Source organism: Trachypithecus francoisi, unplaced genomic scaffold (genome assembly GCF_009764315.1).
Source record: "Trachypithecus francoisi isolate TF-2019V2 unplaced genomic scaffold, Tfra_2.0 Lachesis_group3, whole genome shotgun sequence".
Taxonomy (NCBI): domain Eukaryota; kingdom Metazoa; phylum Chordata; class Mammalia; order Primates; family Cercopithecidae; genus Trachypithecus; species Trachypithecus francoisi.
This window is the reverse complement of record NW_022681468.1, coordinates 70,906,690-70,920,471: the sequence shown is the minus strand read 5'-3', so window position 1 is coordinate 70,920,471 and position 13,782 is coordinate 70,906,690. Positions and strand designations below refer to the sequence as shown.

The following is a 13,782-nucleotide window of genomic DNA, read 5'->3' as shown; positions in this document are numbered from 1 at the left end:
GCAGGTGTGGTGGCATGTGCCTACAGTCCCAGCTACTCGGGAGGATAACCTGAGCCCAGAAGTTCAAGGTTACAGAGAGCTACTACCAGAGCGTGACCCTATCTCCAAAAAAAAAAAAAAAAAAAAAAAATCCAACATTATTTTTCATAAAAATAGAAACATAATCCTAAAATTCCTATGGTTAAAACATTTTAAATGGTTCAAAATAAAAATCAGAAGACTATTTTGTGATGTGTAAAATAATATGTAACAAATTTTAGTGTTCCTTAATAAAATATTTTTGGAATACAGCCATACTCATTCATTTATCTATAATTTATGACTACTTTTGCATTATAATAGCAGAGTTGGGTAGCTGTGACAAAGACCATATGGACCACAAAGGCTATGATTTTTACTATTTGAACCTTTGTGTTTTTAAAATGTGCCAACTCCTGCTTGGAATTATTCACAGCATATGTTTTTAATTTTAAAAGATTTTGCTCAGCCTTTAGTGATGAGTAGTTTTGTATTTTTTCATACTTTTACTACTCTCTTCATTTTATTTAAAATTATTTTACACATTATTTATCTTAATTATCCTTTAACTTTTTTTTTTTTTTGGAGGGGAAGGGAGCTTTCCAGCAAAAACTGGAAAGCCTGCTAGACAAATTCTAAAAGAGCTGTAACACTTCCCTCCTTTAACTTTTATCTTTGGATGACCTCCGAATTTGTCTAAGACAACCCCAATTTTAAAACTAATTCAGATGCACAGGTCAAATGAATTCCACTTGCATGCAATAAATACTACAAGCCTCCCAGGCAGCATGGAAAACAAATGCTAGTTTTACCTTGTCCTCAAAATTATTTCAAGTTTATCTATGAGAAAAGTTTTTCATTAAAAACTGTGATCTTGGCTGGGTACGGTGGCTCACGCCTGTAATCCCAGCATTTTGGGAGGCCAAGGTGGACAGATCACGATGTCAAGAGATTGAGACCATCCTGGCTAACATGGTGGAACCCCGTCTCTACTAAAAATAAAAAAATTAGTTGGGCGTGGTGGCACGTGCCTGTAGTCCCAGCTACTTGGGAGGCTGAGGCAGGAGAATTCCTTGAACCCAGGAGACAGGGGTTGCAGTGAGCCGAGATTGTGCCACCGTACCCCAGCCTGGCGACAGAGCAAGACTCTGTCTCAAAAAAACAGAAAACTGTGATCTTATATGGGCCAACTGGAATGGATTATGATGGAGGCAGAAAAAGATGTGGAAGATATTATTTTATCCAGAAGAGCCTCTAATTCCTCAGATCTGCAACTGTAATAACCATGTAGATATGAAATCCCCAATGAAGATTTAAGGTCAGAATTAGCTATTCAGTCTCACCTCTTTGGTGTGATGAGCCTATTATAATATTTGCCTGCCACTGATAACTAAGAACTTCAGAATCACTACTATTCTACTTCACCACCCTGCTGCTAATCAATTCAGAAAGACACAAAATGAAGCCAACACTGAATATCCTTTCACATTAGAAAGGAGGTGAACCGGCCGGGCGCGGTGGCTCAAGCCTGTAATCCCAGCACTTTGGGAGGCCGAGACGGGCGGATCACGAGGTCAGGAGATCGAGACCATCCTGGCTAATACGGTGAAACCCCGTCTCTACTAAAAATACAAAAACTAGCCGGGCGAGGTGGTGGGCGCCTGTAGTCCCAGCTGCTTGGGAGGCTGAGGCAGGAGAATGGCGGAAACCCAGGAGGCGGAGCTTGCAGTGAGCTGAGATCTGGCCACTGTACTCCAGTCCGGGCGACAGAGCGAGACTCCGCCTCAAAAAAAAAAAAAAAAAAAAAAAAAAAGAAAGGAGGTGAACCTCAATTTACTTGCCACTCCCCATTTTTATCATCTTTCTTATGATAAATAAGATTCCCACAGTAATGACTGTAAGTCCTGGTGGAGACCCAGCTGACTGCATGTGGCATCAGTGTAAAGAATAAAGAAATTGCCATAAAAACTAACCACTCTCACCCCAGCATTCACCAAAGACTTTCTTATGAGGCATTACACAGATGCTCCTAATAGCCACTACAATTTGGAAGCCCTTAGAACACTGAAGAAATTTGTATGGTAAGTCTAAACTTCATCGAAATATTTTTTTCTTTTTTTTTTGAGACGGAGTTTCGCTCTGTCACCCAGGCTGGAGTGCAGTGGCGCGATCTCGGCTCACTGCAAGTTCCGCCTTCAGGGTTCACGCCATTCTCCTGCCTCAGCCTCCCGAGTAGCTGGGACTACAGGTGCCCCCCACCAGGCCTGGCTAATTTTTTCTATTTTTAGTAGAGATGGGGTTTCACCTTGGTCTCGATCTCCCGACCTTGTGATCTGCCTGCCTCAGCCTCCCAAAGTGCTGGGATTACAGGTGTGAGCCACTGTGCCCGGCTTCATTGAAATATTTTGTGAAGCATAAAGCAGTTGAGTCCATGCAAAAACACAACATAGCTTTATATGCTATTTGAATTAAATGTTTAGAAAAAGGTTCATTTTCTATTTTCATGTTTTTGTGACTATGTATGAATTTTTAGCGTATAAAAAAAGGTTTCCCAGAAATGACTTCCCAATTTATACTATTATACATAAGGGTTCTAAATGTTAACTGTAATTTGCAATGACAATCCAGGAGCCAACAGTTATCTCTACCTATGTAACAAATCTGCACATCCTTCACATGTACCTCGGAACTTAAAAAAATAAATATTTAAAAATAAAATAATTTTTAAAAAAGAACAGTTATCCCAAATAACCCTTTTTTAAGAAATTAAAAATTGTTATCATTGGCTGGGCATAGTGGTTCACACCTGTAATCCCAGCACTTTGGGAGGCCGAGGTGGGTGGATCACCTAAGGTCAGGAGTTTAAGACCAGCCTGGCCAACATGGTGAAATCCCGTCTCTACTAAAAATACAAAAATTGGCTGGATGCAGTGGCGCATGCCTGTAATCCCAGGTATTCGGGAGGCTGAGGCATGAGAATGCCTTGAACCCAGGAGTTAGAGGTTTGCAGTGAGCCGAGATCTAGACTGGGTGACAGAGCGAGACTCAGTCTCAAAAAAAAAAAAAACCAAAACATTATATCAACATATTAGGGTCATCAGAGTTTACTGAAAACAATGCTGAGATGTTGCTTAGAACTTTTTTGTACTGGAACTAGCAATTTTGATCTTACAAATTCAGTAGTATATACATAAGGAGCAGGATTGAGAAAAAAAAAAAAAGGCAGGCAGTGTAAGCTGACCAAATGAAAGCTTTCTTTCTGAAAAAGAACTACAATAAATTTAATGTGTTGCTAAAAATCTATACTATCTTTGAGCCTAAATAAGAAGTCTCCCTCCTGTAATCCTTTCTGCTAACCTGTATTTTTTTCTTCATATTTCTACTCAACCCTTTCTCAAAAACTTCTACTTGATTAATCCCACACGTACCCAATCACTGGCATCCAAGCATGCATATTTAAATCAAAATAACTATTTGTTTCTCGCTTGAATCTTTTATGTTCCTCTTACTGCATCAATATATTTAGCAGCTCTCTTTTGTCCTGAACATTAATGCATTTTATGATTCACTGACAGCATTTAGGCTAGCAATACAAAAGAACCCAAAGACAAAGTCAATTTTCTCATTTTCAATTCTAATATACCCTGAGTACTTAACACTCTGTATCACAGGTTTTTGTGCAAATTTTCTCTCTCTTTTTTGAGATAGCGTCTGGCTCTGTCACCCAGGCTGGAGTGCAGTGGCACAATCTTGGCTCACTGCAACCTCTGCTTCCTGGGCTCTAGCAATCTTCCCATCTCAGTCTCCCAAGTACCTGGCACTACAAGAACGCACTACCAAGCCCAGCTAATTTTTGTATTGATTTTATAGAGACGGGGTTTTGCCATGTTGCTCAGACTGGTCTTGAACTCCTGAGCTCAAGCCATCCACCCACCTTGGCCTCCCAAAGTGCTAGGATTACAGGCGTGAGCCATTGCACCCAGCTAATTTTCTTTTACTTCATCTAAATTGCTTAAAGCAATCTACCAATGCAACACAGAAAGTCCACAGGGAATATACTTTAATGGTTGAATCGTTAAGAGCTCTAATTACCACTACCAACAGTTAAGAGTTTATTACCACCTGATGCCTAAACTGGTATCAGCTTATAATATTAAAAATAATTAAGGCCAGGTGTGGTGGCTCATGCCTGTAATCCCAGCACTTTGGGAGGTCAAGGCAGGAGGACCACCTGAGGTCAGGAGTTCGAGACCAGCCTGACCAACATGGTGAACCCTCATCTGTACTAATACAAAAATTAGTCGGGCATGGTGGTGGGCACCCGTAATCCCAGCTACTCAGGAGGCTGAGGCAGGAGAATCACTTGAACCCAGGAGGCGGAGTTGCAGCCAGCCGAAATCGTGCCACTCCAGCCTGGGCGACACAGCAGGACTCTGTCTCAAAAAAAAAAAATTATATAATTTTCATTTTACAAAGCAGTTCTAAAAATAATACTGAATCATAGTCCTGTGCTCACTTCGGCAGCACATATACTGAACAATAGTCTCTTAGGTTTCTTGACTTGATAACATTTTATAAATTTTAAATCCAAATACTACAGGGATATTTGGGGTAAACCTAGCTATAAAGGAAACTCTGATGCAAATCCAATTCGGCCATTTTACTGATTTAACCTCTATCAGGGAAAAGGTCTGTTAGTCAAAGCTGAAAGAAAAGGCAGCTTATTATCTTCAAAGAGAGAACTCACACCAGGCTAGCAAAAGAAACTTTATCCATCCTCAGAAAAAGGCAATATTACAAGTAAGCTTTTTAGGAACAGTTTAACCAGTTCATGTAAAACCAATCAGAAACAGCACACGTGGCTAGGTGTGGGGGCTCACACTTAGAATCCCAGCACTTTAGGAGGCTGAGGCAGATCGCACAAGGCCAGTTGAAGACCAGCCTGAGAAACATAGGGAGACTCTCTATAAAAAATTTAAAAAATTAGCCAGGTGTGGTGGCACATGCCTATAGTCCCAGCTACTTGGGACACTGAAGCAGAAGGATTGCTTGAGCCTAGAAGTTCAAAGCTGCAGCGAGCTACGATCGCTACATTCCAGACTAGGTGACAGAGTGAGACGCTCTCTCAAAAGCAGGGAAAAAGAAAAGAAAAAGGAACACATCTGTATGTTCTGATATGAGAAGACATCCAAACCATTACTAAGTGAAAAAGCTGCTTGCTACTTTTTTATGTTAGTATAGTACAGAAAAAACAGTCGAGAAATATGCACTAAATTTCTGATAGTGGTTATCTCTGAAGGGAATATTTGGAAAACGAACTCCAGGCTTTCATCTTTTGCATTTTTCTCTGATATATGAATCTTTTACTTTAACAGAAAAAAAACAGATTTTTAAAAATTTATAAACTTTACTTCTGATAAGTGGAGCAAATCACATTTGAAAGTTCTGGGTCACTCATTATGATTATAAGGACTGAAATGAAAGCATCTAGCCCACTGCCTAGCATACAGGAAAAGTTCAATAAATGTTAGTGTAATTCCAGTTCTGCAATGTCTTCTAATGCAACCAAGTTTTATACTGACCTGCCAGTATAGTTTTGTAACTGCTGCTTATTCCAGCTTCTCCTTTGCTATTAGGTCCCACTTCTTGCTGCTGTCAGGATACCCACCTTTAGAAGTACCTTCTACCACATATTGCTTCAAATCTGCCACAAAGTCTTTCAGCTCCCAGAACATCTTAACTGTGCCTCCTTTATAGCAACTTATTCTCTTTCAGTTATCCATCAACTTTTATTAGCTCCTTCAAACTTTGAGTGTCTACACAGAAAAAGACTTGTATTCATTTTTGTATCCCCCATGAGCCCTACTGTGGCAATCACTCAAATATCTGTATGCACAAATAGACAAAAGCTATCCCTGTGACTAAAAAATAAGTTCAGGCCGGGCATAGTGGCTCACGCCTATAATCTCAGCACTTTGGGAGGTCGAGGCAGGCAGATTGCTTTAGCCCAGGAGTTTGAGACCAGCCTGGGCAACATGGTGATACCCCACCTCTATAAAAGATACAAAAATTATCCAGGTGTGGTGGAATGGGCCTGTAGTTTCACCTACTTGGGAGGCTGAGGTGGGAGAATTGCCTGAGCCCGGGCAATGGAAATTGCAGTGACCTGAGATCCCACTACTGCACTCCAGCCTGGGCAACAGGGCAAGACTCTGTCTCAAAAACAAACAAAAAGTTCAAAAGGATCCCAAAATAACTTGGGAGTGTTTAACACCAATGTTTTAATTTTGGCTCTTGAATAGCTTTTATAGTCTAGTCAGAGGTAAAGCACATGGATGAACCCTGTGGCAGTTACTTTCCTACCCAGTTTTAGATTTTCAGCTTACTTTTATGTCTGAAGTTGTATTCCAAAGAATTGGAACTATTAAGTAGTCTGTACACTAGCTAAATAGAAGATTATGTACTACAATATTACAGAGGTTCCTTAAGGGTAGTGCTGACTCTCCAAGTAGGCAGAATTTTAGAATCTCTGCCACTTCTCTGTATCAAGTATCTTTTCTCTTGCATACACTCAACTTTCTCCCAAATGGAATTAGTATGTATTCCATAGCCATTCTGTGGTTGCAAAATGTAGACTTTCACAGACCCTGAAGATATCTATGTTTTGACAGATAATGTAGATTCCTTCCAGACCCAAAGAACAGTAGGTAGAACTGGTGAAGTAGAAGAGGTTAAAGGTGGAAATTATGCAGAAAAACAGCTACCTATCCAGAAATTAACTGTTTTCAGTATCTACTTCAAAGACTACATCAACATGCCAATTCTTATTTAAAAAGAGATGCTTGTAAAAAGGTCTGAAAATGGCTAGGTACAATGGCTCATGCCTATAAATCCCAGCACCTTGAGAGGCTGAGGCTGGTAGAACACTTGAGGCCAGGAGTTCAAGACCAGCCTGGCCAACATGGCAAAACCCCATCTCTACTAAAAATATAAAAATTAGCCGGGCATGGTGGCAGGCACCTGTAGTCCCAGCTACTCGGGAAGCTGAGGCACAATAATGGCTTAAACCCAGGAGGTGGAGGTTGTGGTTGCGGTGAGGTGTGATTATACCACCCCACTCTACCCTGGGCAACAGAGTGGGACCCTATCTCAAAAAAAAAAAAGAAAAAAGTCTGATACTGGGTTACCCAAAGCCCACTTTAATTTTAAAAATTACCAAATTTATGATTATATTTTGACTCAATTTTTCAGATTCTCTCAAACTCTAATTCTATCTTTGGACTGAATGATGACTACATAATGAGTCCAAAATGTTTCTTGGTTGTATGATTTCCACATCTTTTTTCCTGATTTAATTCTCTAGTTCCAAGGGAGGGGACAGACGATGGGTGAATCACCCAAGTATTTGAGTTTCAGCTCACCATCCTTCCAACGTTTCATTAAACAATGATTGTGTTTGCTCAAAAAAAAAAAAAAGGCCGGGCGCAGTGGCTCAAGCCTGTAATCCCAGCACTTTGGGAGGCCGAGACGGGCGGATCACGAGGTCAGGAGATCGAGACCATCCTGGCTAACATAGTGAAACCCCGTCTCTACTAAAAAATACAAAAAAAAAAAAAAACTAGCCAGGCGAAGTGGCGGGCACCTGTAGTCCCAGCTACTCGGGAGGCAGAGGCAGGAGAATGGCATAAACCCAGGAGGCAGAGCTTGCAGTGAGCTGAGATCCGGCCACTGCACTCCAGCCTGGGCGACAGAGCAAGACTCTGTCTCAAAAAAAAAAAAAAAAGACAATGAGAACCAGGCACAGTGGCCCGTGCCTGTAGTCCAAGCTACTCAGGAGGCTAAGGTGGGAGGGAGGATCCCTTGAGCCCAAGAGGCCATCTGGGCAACATAGTGAAGTAAAAATAAATAAATAAATTTTAAAAATAAAAATAAAGAAAAAATACTTAGATGCCCTAAAATCTGTTTGCATGGCATTCTTAGAAGACCACATAGGCTGGGTGCGGTGGCTCACGCCTATAATCCCAGCACTTTGGGAGGCTGGGGCGGGCAGATCACAAGGTCAGGAGATCGAGACCATCCTGGCTAACATGGTGAAACCCTGTCTTTACTAAAAATACAAAAAATTAGTCGGGCGTGGTGGCGGGTGCCTGTAGTCCCAGCTATTCGGGAGGCTGAGGCATGAGAATGGCGTGAACCCGGGAGGTGGAGATTGCAGTGAGCCAAGATTGTGCCACTGTACTCCAGCCTGGGCGACAGAGCAAAACCCCATCTCAAAGACAAAAGACAAAGAGAGATAGTTAAAAGTAAATGAAACAATAAGAAAAGAATACTGAAGCAAGCAGATCTGAGTACCTATACCAACTAATTCAACAAAAGAATGGTCTCTATCTCATTTCTCTGTAATTCTGCATGCCTTTTACTGGAAATCTAGGAGATAAGTGATGTTAAATAACTTGCCAAAAAGTTATACAGGTAGTAAGTATGTGGTGAAGGCACAATTCAAACCAAAGGAAATCTAGTCATTTTAGGCAAGTTTATATCTTAAAGTTATTTTAACTGAAATTTAAGTGAAAAAGATAGAGAGAGATAAGGATATATGATGAGGAACTCAGGATCTAAAGTTAAAATTGTGGCTGGGCGTGGTGGCTCACAACTGTAATCCCAGAACTTTGGGAGGCCAAGGCGGGTGGATCACTTGAGGTCAGGAGTTTGAGACCAGCCTGGCCAACATGGCAAATCCCTGTCTCTCTAAAAAATACAAAAATTAGCGGGTCGTGGTGGTAGGCACCTGTAATCCCAGCTACTCAAGAGGCTGAGGCATGAAATTCACTTGAACCTGGGAGGCAGAGGTTGCTGTGAGCCGAGGTCGCACCACTGCACTCCAGCCTAGGTGACAGAGCGAGACTCTGTCTCAAAATTAAAATAAAATAAAATAAATAAAAAATAAAATAAAATAAGATAAAATGTTAAAATTACAAGTCATCTTTGAAGTTTAATTATAAAATTTAATTTTCAATAGAAAATTAGAGTCAAAAGAAAAAAAAATTAACTACCATATAAGCCTCAAGTCAACAAGAGTATTATTCCCCCAATAAAATGCTACCATATTCTACAATTCAAAATGTGTACAATACACACATACATATATATACATTTTCATTTTAATCTCGCAATAACTCAAAGGATATCATTTGTCCAACAAAGTCTAACTCCAAAGTCTGCCCTTCACTATCATTATCTGCCTCCCACAAAACTTTTCTCAAACTATAAACAAAAAACAGAGATAAAGGTATCCTATTAAAACCAAGTTTTAATAGGCTAGGCACAGTGGCTCATGCCTGTAATCCCAGCACTTTGGGAGGCTGAGGTTGGCGGATCACCTTAGGTCAGGAGTTCGAGACTAGCCCTGCCAAGATGGCAAAACCCCATCTCTACTAATAATACAAAATTAGCCGGGCTTGGTGGTGTGGGCCTGTAATCGCAGCTACTCAGGAGGCTGCGGCACAAGCATCGCTCAAACCCAGTAGGCGGAGGTTGCAGTGAGCTGAGATCGCACCACTGCACTCCAGCCTGGGTGACAGGGTGAAACTATGTCTCAAATAATAATAATAATACTACCAAGCTTTAAGTTTAGCCTTATGCTGCTTCCCTATATATTTTAAGTTCAGCCTAAAGGTTTCTCTGTATATGGTTAACTATAATCTAACTGGGTGTTTAAACAGACTATAACCTATAACCAACTCCTGTAACAAGTAGCTAAGTCACAGCAGCCATACTTCAACCACTCACAGGTAGCAAACTGTTCAAACCATGTTCAAATAAGGCAAACAACAAGCTGCAACCAATCCGGCTATTTCTGTACCTCACTTCCATTTTCTGTATGTCTCTTTCCTTTTTCTGTTCATAAATCCTCTTCAACCATACAGCAGCACCAGAGTCACTCTGAACCTATTTCTGGTTCAGGGGGCTGCCTGATTTGCAAATCGTTTTTTGGTCAATTAAGCTCTGTTAAATTTAATTTGTCTTAAGTTTTTAACACATGGAGAATGCATGGATGTTTATTGTATTTTTATTCTTTATTTCTTAATTATTTGTTACATATATTTAAAAGGTCTGGCCGGGCGCGGTGGCTCAAGCCTGTAATCCCAGCACTTTGGGAGGCCGAGACGGGCGGATCACGAGGTCAGGAGATCAAGACCATCCTGGCTAACACGATGAAACCCCGTCTCTACTAAAAATACAAAAAACTAGCCGGGCGAGGTGGCGGGCACCTGTAGTCCCAGCTACTCGGGAGGCTGAGGCAGGAGAATGGCGTGAACCCGGGAGGCGGAGCTTGCAGTGAGCTGAGATCCGGCCACTGCACTCCAGCCCCGGCGACAGACTGAGACTCTGTCTCAAAAAAAAAAAAAAAAAGGTCTTAGGCCAGGCATGGTGGCTCACACCTGTAATCCCAACATTTTGGAAAACCAAGGCTAGCAGACTGCTTGAGCCCAGGAGTTCAAGACCAGCCTGGGCAACACGGCAAAACCCTCTCTCTACAAAATACAGAAAAATAAAAAGGTAGCTGGGCGTGGTGGCACACATCTGTGGTCCCAGCTACTCAGGAGGCTAAGGTGGGGAGATCACCCAAGCCCAGGAGATCAACCATGATCACGCCACTGCACTCCAGCCTGAGTGACAGGAGTGAGAAACTATCTCAATCAATCAATCAAGGGTTTTTTTTACCCTTATTGCACACTTAAGAAAAAAAACAAAAAATGAAACAGAAACATACTCGTAGCAGTATAACAAAGAGCTTAATATGCCTAGTATTTAATATAAATCTCCCACAAATATACTGATAACAAACAAGCCAAAAGAAAAATGAGCAAAGGACTGGAACAAGCAAGCTAAACACTGAGATATCATCCAATGTAGCAAAGGTTAAAAGACTTATTCAGTGTTAGGTAAGTGTGGGGAAGCTAGGCCTAGCCTCAATGCCACACTGAATTTCAATGCTCTTGAGTTACCTTATTCATAACTTTAATATTTAGCAAGTCCGCATGTTTGTATCTCTCCTAACTGAACTCAAGAGCATCTTTTTTAAAAAATGTATTTATTTTTATTTTTATTTTTTTAGAGACCAGATCTTACTGTCACCCAGGCTGCAGCACAGTGGCACAATCATAACTCACTGCAGCCTAGAATTCCTGGGCTCAAGTGATCCTCCTGCTTCAGCCTCCTGCGTAGCTAGGACTACAGGCACATGCCACCATGCCTGGCTTTTTCTTTTTCTTTTTTTTTTTTTTAAATTTTTGTAGAGACAGGGTCTCACTATGTTGCATAGGCTTCTTAGAGCATCTTAATTCTTTCCAAAACCCCAATATACCTACCCCACTATCTAGCCTGTAAGAGGCACTTATGAGGCTGGGCGCGGTAATCCTGTAATCCCAGCACAGGGATGGGTGGATCACCTGAGGTCAGGAGTTCAAGACCAGCCTGGTCAACATAGTGAAACCCCCGTCTCTACTAAAAAATGCAAAAATTAGCTGGGTGTGGTGGCGGGCACCTGTAATCCCAGCTACTCGGGAGGCTGAGGCAGGAGAATCGCTTGAACTCGGGAGGCAGAGGTTGCAGTGAGCTGAATCTGCACCATTGCACTCTAGCCTAGGCAATGAGAACAAAACTTCATCACAAAAAGAAAAAAAAAAGTCACTTATGAGTAACATAAACATGTCCATGAAACACAAAATCAGAGTAATTAGAAAATAACGGGGCCTGATTTGAGTGCAAAGATGGCTAAACTGATACATTACTTCCTGAGGCTTCCACATCTTTTTTCTTTTTTTTTTTGAGACAGAGTCTCGGCTCTGTCGCCCAGGCTGGAGTGCAGTGGCGCGACCTCAGCTCACGGCAAGCTCCACCTCCCGGGTTCACACCATTCTCCTGCCTCAACCTCCTGAGTAGCTGGGGCTACAGGTGCCCGCCACTACGCCTGGCTAATTTTTTGTATTTTTAGTAGAGATGGGGTTTCACCATGTTAGCCAGGATGGTCTCCATCTCCTAACCTCATGATCTGCCCACTTCGGCTTCCCAAAGTGCTGGGATTACAGGCGTGAGCCACCGCGCGCCTGGCCTTTTCTTCATTTTAGAGACAGGGTCTCGCTCTGTCACTCAAGCTGGAGTGTAGTTGGCATGATCATGTAGTTGGCTCACTGTAACCTTGCAATCCTGGGCTCAACTGATCCTCCTGACTCAGTCTCTCAAGTAGTTGAGACTATAGGCATGAGCTAAGTTTCTCCATTTTACCATCCACTAAAGGCAAAAAATTGAGATCATCCACGATTTCATCATCCATAATTTCTCCTTTCCCCACACATTCCCCTGCCCAACTCAGCATCCATCCCATCCATTAATAAACTGTGTTAGTTCTCCATCCAAAATATCCTGAATCCATCCAATTTTCTCCATTTGTACTGCTGCCATCTGATTCAAAGTTCTTATCTGCACTAGAAAGCCTGTTGTAGTAGCCCCCAAACTGGTTCCTGGATTTCCATGCTTGACTTCCTTTCAATCATTTCACCAAACAGCAGTCAGAGCAATATTTTAAATTATTTGCACTTCAGGCCTCTCCCTCTGTCTAGAGAGTTCTTGACATGTTTGGTTCCTTCTCCTTCATTCTGTTCTCAGAGTTAATGTCACTTCCACCACAGCAACATTCTCTGACCACCCTAGCTCAAGTGCCAACCACTTCCTCCTCTCACTCTCTACCATACCACTGCCTTCAAAGCACTTCTATTTGAAATTTGTTTTGCATTATTTATACTTCAACAAATACCTGCTCTGCTCACATACTATATGCCATTTTAAGTGCTAGCAATACAGTGAACAAAAATTCCTGAGCTCATGGAGCTTACATTCTGCTGGAGGAAACCACCAACAAATAAAATAAAGAAAATACAGTGCCAAGGTGAACAAAAAACAAAGCAAGCAAGATAAATATAAAATGTTGGTGCGAGGACTGAACTGTATTCTTAAAAATGGTTAAGATGACTAATTTTATGTTAAGTGTATTTTTCCACAACTAAAAAAAAAATTTTTTTTTTTTGAGACAGACTCTCGCTTTGTTGCCCAGACTGCAGTGCAGTGGTGTGATCTCGGTTCACTGCAACCTCCACCTCCTGGGTTCAAGCAATTCTGCCTCAGCCTCCCGAGTAGCTGGAATTATAGGCGCATGCCTATAGTTGACTATTGACTACTCCCTTGTCAGTAGTGCTCACGGCAAGTTACAGAGAAGACAAAACACCCAGCTAATTTTTATATTTTTTGTAGAGATGGGGTTTTGCCATGTTGGCCAGGCTGGTCTCGAACTCCTGACCTCGGGTGATCCACCTGCCTCAGCCTCCCCAAGTGCTGGGATAACAGGTTTGAGCCACCACACCTGGTCCACAATTTTAAAAATTTTCAATAAAAATGTTTTAAAAGTTGGAGCAAGGGTGGGGAGGCAAAAAATAAATAAATTTTAGAATAAAATAAAATAAATAAAACTTGGGGCAAGAAAATGCTAACTTTCACATAGGACAGAAGGCTTCAATGAAAGGTGATATGTAAGAAGACATGAAGTAAAAGAACTCACCATGTTGATATCTGGGGAAAAAAATTCCAGGCAAAGAGAAGAGTAATGCAAAGGCCCTGAGGCAGGATCATGCCTGGCATATTTGAGAAGCAGCAAGTATGTATGGCTTTGTGAGTTGGGGAGCCATTAATCCATAGCACCTAAATCAG

At 41.6% G+C, this 13,782-nt stretch overlaps 1 protein-coding gene and 1 non-coding gene across 4 annotated transcripts in view; both read right to left on the bottom strand.

Annotated features, from left to right (window-relative positions):
* BAZ1A (bromodomain adjacent to zinc finger domain 1A) overlaps nucleotides 1–13,782 on the bottom strand; it is a 131,280-nt gene that overhangs the window by 98,536 nt on the left and 18,962 nt on the right. The window lies entirely within an intron of this gene.
* LOC117071706 lies at nucleotides 612–673 on the bottom strand. The gene has a single exon (XR_004432456.1). It is a non-coding gene; the product is annotated as a U7 small nuclear RNA (small nuclear RNA).